The sequence below is a fragment of the Mastacembelus armatus genome, chromosome 5 (genome assembly GCF_900324485.2).
Source record: "Mastacembelus armatus chromosome 5, fMasArm1.2, whole genome shotgun sequence".
Lineage (NCBI taxonomy): Eukaryota > Metazoa > Chordata > Actinopteri > Synbranchiformes > Mastacembelidae > Mastacembelus > Mastacembelus armatus.
The window spans coordinates 23,847,424-23,855,747 of record NC_046637.1 but is presented as its reverse complement, the minus strand read 5'-3'; positions in this window follow the sequence as shown (position 1 = coordinate 23,855,747).

Sequence of the window (8,324 nt, the reverse complement as noted above, 5' to 3'; positions counted from 1 at the left end):
GCAACATGTGTCCCTCGTTACATCACGTCATGCCAAAACACATCTCCAGGCTTGGAGAGAAGGGATGAGAAAAGCTAGGATGGCTGAAAACAGAAGGGACTGTCAGGGGTATTATTAAAGCAGTAACAGATAGCTGCTCTTAGCATCGCATGGCCAGCGGCTCCAGGGCCTCACCCGTAGCACCTTCTCATTGATGTTAGCACCGGTCCGTTGTGGGACCGGATCGGGGCGGCTGATTGAGTGACAGCTTCAATAAGGCTAATTACAGTGGGCTGCAGGGCCCAGTTATGTTGTCTGGCAACTCCACCCACTGTGGAGCCAGAGCGACTGTGTTAACTATGGTGTTAGACCAAGGTAGGCACCAGTCAACCACTGCTGGACCTCACAGCAGTAAACACACACACACACACACACACACACACACACACACAGGCAGGTTCCTCATCCGAAATGCACAGAAAGAAGAAACGTGTACCTGCATTAAATCATAAAAAAATATGCCCTCCCTCATTTCTACATGTGTACTTTATATTCATCCACACACAAGGTGCGTTTCTTCAAAAATAAGTTGATTTGAGGGCATTTTAATGATTCACATTCTGGGCAAAAGTGTTTCCAACTTTTGGAAACATTTTAGCAAAATCATAGATGACTCAAGTGTCCTGAGACCAATGATGGCAGTGTATTGGAATCTAACAAAGTGCAGTTACTCAGGTACTGTACTGAAGTGAAATAAAAATTCCTTTCAGTATTTTTGATTCATACTAATTCACACTTCTACTCCACCACAATTCAAAGGAAAATAGTTTTTACTTTATTTTTATTTGATAGTTTTATTTACATTACTTTATAGATTAAGATTTTGCATAAAAAAAATATGATTCTAAACTAAGTCTTAATGTGTTGATGTATTTGTTTCTCCATCTGTTTTACTGAGCTCTCTCCACATTTCTCTCCTTACACTTGTTTTCTTATTTAGCTTCATTCCCCCCATTCAAAAGCTGCATGTTTATCATAAAGTTGAAATAAGATGCTAAATTCTTTCATTCTTATGTTTTTTTTCTTTACTTTGGGAGTTGCCTGTGTCAAATAAGCAGCTTCACCAAATTGAGTTTGCTGAACCACTAGCTGCTGAACCTTCAGTACTACTACCTATTGTTTAGCAGAACATCAGAGGCATCTGGTTAAATTAACCAGTTATTAAAAGTTAATCCACATCAATCAGAATCTATCATTTTCACCTGCCGTGGTATAAATATTAGTTTAACACCCACAGGCTACCTTTATACCAAAAAATGTTTACTTAAGACACATTTCCAAAGGAGCAGTTTGACGTCTCGGTGATATTTGCAGAGGTGGTTTGTTTCAGGTGAGGTGGCCGACGCCTAATAAAATACGGTGGGGAAATCCTGGATCCAATTTAGCGACATTACTTGATTTTGTCTCTTGGGAGAGAGCCTTTGAGCTTGATGTTTGCTGTACCAGTGATGGTGTGTCATCAGTGCATGTGTATGTCGGACACGCCACACTAAAGAACATCTAAATGTTTATACGTACTAAATGTATTAGGTTTGGCATGTTTACAGTAGGTCCATCGTGTTACCGTATAGGCATGCTGCTCATCTCTATCCCCACAGGGTTACTGCAACAAAGTTATTGGAGAAATGTCCTGCCACTGGCTTCTAAGTTATCACTGATTTGCCACGCTGCCTTTTATATATGTGTAATTTAAAATCCTCCTCTGGTCTTCCAGTCATAGTCAACTGCCAAACTGGTTTATTATAAATCCAGTGCAGACTGGTCTGTTTATGTCAAAACTGGAAATTAAGCTCAATTAGAAATGGCTTGATGACTGTCATTAAGGCATATTGCAATTCATTAGGTTGTATTGTAAATATTGGTTGCTCATCACAATAACAATGCCAGCATGTTGCTTCATTTCTCATTACATGGAAATTTAGTTTTCTGGTGCCATGGTTGAGCCCTTAATGAGTATGTGCTGGTAAAGATGTTTTAAAAAGTTTTTAAATGACATTCAATGAGTCAAACGCAGAGCTGTGACGTTTCTAGTCGTTCCTCAAGCTGACCAGGGCTGCCTAAGAGTCACACTTTGAGCCACTTTGCAGGCGTTGGTCAGTGAATCTTGTGAAATGAGCAGGCCAGTGTGGGAGGCTCATTCCACAGTGGAGCCAGGACTGTTTAGAGGCCTGTTATGTCTGGATTCTCTCAGGTCACTTTAATATCAGCTCAAGGCCTTGGGTCAGCACCCATGTCGCTCCAGCAATTACAGGAGTATCCCCCTCATCCTTCTTCCTCCCTCCCTGTGTCGTCCTGCTGCTGTCTGCCACTTTGTTGTCTACTCAACTCTGGTTTTTCTACGTTCTTCTACTTTCACATTTTATTCAAATATGAAACATAACTGCAAATTGCATCTTTGTAGATCCACAGGATACTCAAATGCAAACTGTTAACCCTGAATCCATCATCAACCCTTTTAAACTATCTCTTTCTCTCATAACTCGTTGTTTACTCTATTATTGATCTCCCAGCAAACGGAGATCCTGTCTGTGTATTTGTGTTTAAGTGTACACAAGCAATCCCCGTGAGCTTGCGTGTATACACTAATGCTTTTAGGGGATTGAGCCTTGTTTTGGGGCTTTTAACTTCAGTCAGTGCTGCATCCTGATATCCTGGTGTGACTGGTTTGAGGGCGTAATTCACTCTACCAGAAACACGGGCTTTTAGAGGTTCCACATGTGCCTTGGCACCAGACAGCAGAGAGGCCGGTAGGTTTCATTAATTGTGGCAACATTCCTGTAGCGTTGTCAGGCAGTTTTATTAGTATTAGCTTTGCCCACAGGCTGTCATTATGCCTCATTTAGAACCCAAACCCTTCTCATGGCTGTCAGGTTATAACTGTTTGAATGTTGTTAACCACTAACAACACATTCAATCAATAAATCTATTTTAATATGATGTACTAATTGATCCAATCAGCCAAACTTAAAACAAACCACTGAATATGTTATAGTGAAATCTATTTTTAAACATAGGTGTTTTTTGTAAAAAATACTTACAAAATGTGTGTTCGCTTTTCTCCAAATTGAAGATAATGTCTGTCTTGCTGTTTAGATTGCTGTTAGACAACAAATTGCAAATGGCTAATATTCTCTTTATAGAAATATTTGCAAGTTTCCAGAAATAATGTCAAATGGGCCTTTATTCCAGACTGCTCACAGGGTCAGTACATTGGCGCAATCATCTTAATAACAGTAAATCCACAATAATTCACATGTCAAAATTACTTGCAAAATTGATCTTCTTTCCCTTGACAGAGACCTTCTGAACAGGCTAAGACGATCCAGCAGGTTGAAAATCAAAAGCAGACAGATCATTCCAGCAGGCATTAACTCCACCTCTGGTTTGATCTCCTCAGGTCAGGCCTGGCTACTGAAACAATTGTACTTCTGACTGGTTTGATCTGAACCTGCTGACAAGGTCAGCTGTAACTGTCTGAGAGGCTGCTATGACTGACTGCAGTGCACTCCTGACTCATCTGTGCAATCATTTCTCAGCATGTCCCGTTGCTCAAAATGAGGTTTGACTTGTCCTAAAACCATTATGAACTCAATCTGAAAACATCATTTGGGTGTCTTTTATTGGCAAAGCAAGCAATTTTATAAGTCTCTTTTTACTTTCTGGCATATATTGACAAGAGTACCATTTTTATGCTTTTTAACCAATTGTATCATTAAAAAAAAGTTTGAGGATGAGGAAAGTTCAGCAGATTATTGTCTGCAGTTTACAAACATTAAATCTGTTCTCCTTGCTTTCTGATTTCTGGTATTTGTTTTCTAACATCACCATGTTGACTTCTTTAAGCCTAGAAATGTGACTAGTTAGTGGTACACTTTGTGGTTGTCTGGTCATGATTTGTTTGCACCATTAAAGCACACAGGAATTGTTTGTTTTTAATGACCATGTTATCCACCATGGAAGCATGAAATTTTATGTCTTTTTTCCACTGAGACCTCCAAAATCACCCCAGGATGAGATAATGAGACTGAATTACGCTTTATTAGAAAATATATTTTGTTGTTTCAGCATATAAGCAAATATTTGACTTTGATCATGTATTATGTGCTCATTGCACGCAAGCATATGCAAGTTCTGTTTGTTTGTGTAGGATTTTCAACAACGTCCAGAAGAAAGTCACGAAAACCTGACATTATGACAGTGTCAGTGTGCGAGTAAACAGCATGTACACACCATGTTGTAAAGGACCTGCTAATTCAGATTTCACCTGTGTGTGTGTGTGTTTGTGTGCAGGCTCCCTGGTGGCCCAGTAGTTTGATCTGTCTCTCCACATTGAGCAGAGACGTGAGGAGTGAATGACGTGCACTGTTGCCATCCGACTGCAGATCAAATACACATCAGGCAGCAGAAAGGATGACACAGTGCCAAAACAGAACCTGCTCTCCAGTGTTTGCTCCATCGTTGGAACATGCTGTTGAAAACCATGGTCAGTGAAGATGCTTGTCCACCCCCTCCATTTTTATCTGGAATGAGTATAGGGATTTTTAGTCATTAGGACTTCACAGTTTTGTGTTTGGAGGTGTATGACTAGAAGGGAAATGGGTGTGTGTGCGTGTGTGTGTTGATGGGATGAGAGTGTGATTTTCCAAGATGATTTTCCAGGACAAAGCAGAGTGGGTTACCTGGGGGGGGGGGGGTGAGTGTCTGTGAAGGACAAAAAGAAAGGGATTAAGAAAAAAAGACAAAATCTTCATATGCTCATAGGAACGGTTAAAGCATTCATTTGTCTGAAGTGATGACTAAATAAGTCACAGAATGACTGTTCAGTGTGAAGGTTCTTGAGCTTAGTATTTCAGGCTTGTTTTGGTGAACAAAGTTGTGACACTGACACTCACCGTTTTTCTTCGTTAACCCTGTGGCAGTGCTTTCCCAACTATTCTGTTACCTGTTTGTTACCTCAGCATCAATTAAAGCTATTTGAAACCTCAACCACCCACAGGCTCCCTCTACCATGCAATTAAGGTGGCGTGAGACCTAGTCCTGCTTCAGACTAATTCCATAACTACTTTTAAATCACAGCGTTGAAGGCCCTTGAGTATTGTGTGTGTAGTTTTATCAGCTTTATATTTACCAGAAAAAGAAATTGCAACTAATTCCACCCAACCCTCAAGATATTACAAGTTAGGTAAGTATTTAGCTGAGAGTTGGGGCGTTCAGTCTGTGATTGCCTATACAAAGCTGTGAATACTGGAAAGTTGGAAAAAAGTGTTGTTTTATTCATGTTTACAATGGCAAATGATAAGATATATAGATATTACCACTGGTAAATGGAATTACTGTAATAATAGATTATAATAATAGATCTGTACATGATATCATGCATTCATTCATCAGGTTATTAACAAAAATCAGCCTAAATACTACAAAATCCCTCATTTCAGAAAAACTGAGCTCACAAGTGCAACTAGTAAAAAAGACCAATATTAATCGTTGTGTATTTTGTATATTTTGATACATATTCAAGTAATACTTTCATTGTTTACTTTTGTTTTCAAAGTGTTTGGCCAAACCTGTGGCTGATCATTTGAAGACGTGTTGCCTGGTCCATTTGGCATTATTTAGACATGTTGCTAATTCCCAGACCTGAGTGACTGACTAAATGAAAATGGCTTTATTATTATAGCAGGAAAGATGGCCCAAACTACAAATATAAGACTCAAAGTGCTGATGCCACAGCAGCTAGATGCTGTTACACCAGTGTTTTTAACTCAGTAGATTCTCTGATTTCTTTCATTGTTCTTTCTTAAAGTGTGGAATGCTCCTGTGGGTGGATTTAAGGAAGCTAAACAAAATCTAGCTGGAAACTAACTAGCATGCATGAGAGCACATACATACTTTTTTTTTTTTTTTTTTACAAAAACCATGATATTCAACAACAGTCTCTTGGCTGTAACATCTAAAAAGCTCTAAACTATTCAGTCATTTCTGCCCTGTTGCCTTTACAAATATGCTTGAAGTGGCTATAAAGCCTCTAGACTTACTGCTGTTGTTAAGCTGATAAAGTTTTATATTTAAGTTTATCATTGGGAAATGTACAAATTAAAGTATAAAGCAAAACTACTTGTTAAAAACGTTCTCTCAAAGAACAGCAGGTTCAGAGTTGATTCTCTATAAACTGAACTTATTTGATACCTGTGTGTCTGAATTCAGGAAATGTGTAACCTTCTCTTTATTCTGTTTTCATTGTTCCACCATCCTCCTGTATGGGAACACTGTCCTTCTGTCACGCACACACACACACACACACAAACATCTTGTGGTCATGTAGTGACTAAGCCAGGGGGATGAGAAGAGGTTTCATGCTGACAGGATGTCACTGCTCTGTGGGAGGCAGCTAACTAGTGGGAGCATCAAAGAACGCCTAAATCAGCTCCCTTCCACCACAGCACAGTCACCGCATTCCTCCAAGGCGCAGATATGAAAGTGAGTATGTGCTTTTCAGAGTTAATAATGAAAAAAATGAACTCTCATAGATAAGACTTTAGTGTAACATTAGCAGTGGATGAGTTTATATCCTGCAATTTTTCCGTTTTGTATATATAACATCTCATAATTCTTAGAGCTAGATACATTTAGCCAAACATACATGTATCTGTATTTAATGATGCTGTGTCTAACACTACAGCTGTCTTCACTTTGTACTTTATGTTGGCACTTTTCATTACTTTGGCAGCAGTAACACTGAAACCACCATTCTTAAAAATGTCATATACCACTCAGCGCACATTGAAGGGCCCCTACATATGTATGTCCACAAGTGTGAGGTGGTAAAAGTTGCTGCAGAGAGGAAAGGGAATAATATGAGACATTTATTTGATGTCAGCATCACTCAGTTTCACACTGAGATGCCATAAATGACAAAATTGAAGTTGTGAACATGGACAGTGCTTTCATTTTAGAGACAGAACTGGCATTTTGTTGGGTGGGTGCCGTTAAGGATATGTACTTTTGTCTCCATCCATCCATCCATCCATCTTCTATACCCGCTTATTCCTTAACCAGGGTCACAGGGATCTGCTGGAGCCTATCCCAGCTCTCTTTGGGTGGAAGGCAGGGGTACACCCTGGACAGGTCACCAGTCCATCACAGGGCCACATATAGACACACAAAGACAAACAACCTCACACACTCACACTCACTCCTATGGGTAATTTAGAGTCACCAATCAACCTGACATACATGTTTTTGGACTGTGGGAGGAAACCAGAGTACCTGGAGAAAACCCACACAAGCACAGGGAGAACAAACTCCACACAGAAAGGTTCCTGATGGGTTGTGAACCCACGACTTTCTAACAGTGCTAACCACTCAGCCACCATGCTGCCCGCACTTTTGTCTCTGATTTGGTAAAATAATGACACTTGTGTTTGTTTGCATAGGTTTTCACTCATCTGGGCCACTTTTACAGCTCTCCCTCCCTTCTTTCACACAAAGTAACTGTAGGCAAGTAAACATTGACTTTATTTCATCCAAAGTGGGTTTTTCCCTTCTGCACTTCATGGCCTCCCTATTGTATTCTCTTCCATTCCTATTCATCCCAAACCTGCCCTAAACACCCCCACACCCGATACCACCGTCTCACCAGGCTTGTGACTCTTTGCACCCCTTTCCCCAAATCCTCCTCAGACTGCTGCCACAACCTCAACTCTCCCCTGCCAAGCCTATCCCACACCCAAACAGAACCTGCTTTGACTGCCGCTTAATTACACACCATTTTACTCCACAGTTTATCAGTCAAAAGGAGGGGCCAGCTGGGGGTATGTGGAGCTGGAGGTACGGGGCCCCAGCATCCTCTCCATCAATGTCGGCAGCCTCCACAAAGGCTCTGGTGACAGGGGATGAGTAGTTATAATGCCATGGCCGTGCCTGCCGCTCAAAGTCACCCCATTCCTAATTGCCCTCAGAGATGGCAGATAATGGAGGGTCTTTGAAGTGAAAATGACCCCTAATGAGCAAGAGAGAGAGAGGGAGAGAGAAAGTAGAGTGAGGACTGGGGATAGAGAGGTTGTGTATATGCATGAGAATTTGATGTTTATTTGTAAGAGAAAGCAGGAGAGAAATGGAACAGAAATATAAAAGAATAAGGAAGGATGTGTGCTGGGGAGTTGCTGTCCTTTCTTTCCCACTGTGCTCACAGGAGCAAAGCGGAGTCGGAGACATGGAGTCTGAGACGGACACTCAGCAGGGGTCTGCTTCATCCATCTTCCATCCTTGCCTCTTGCTCTCTC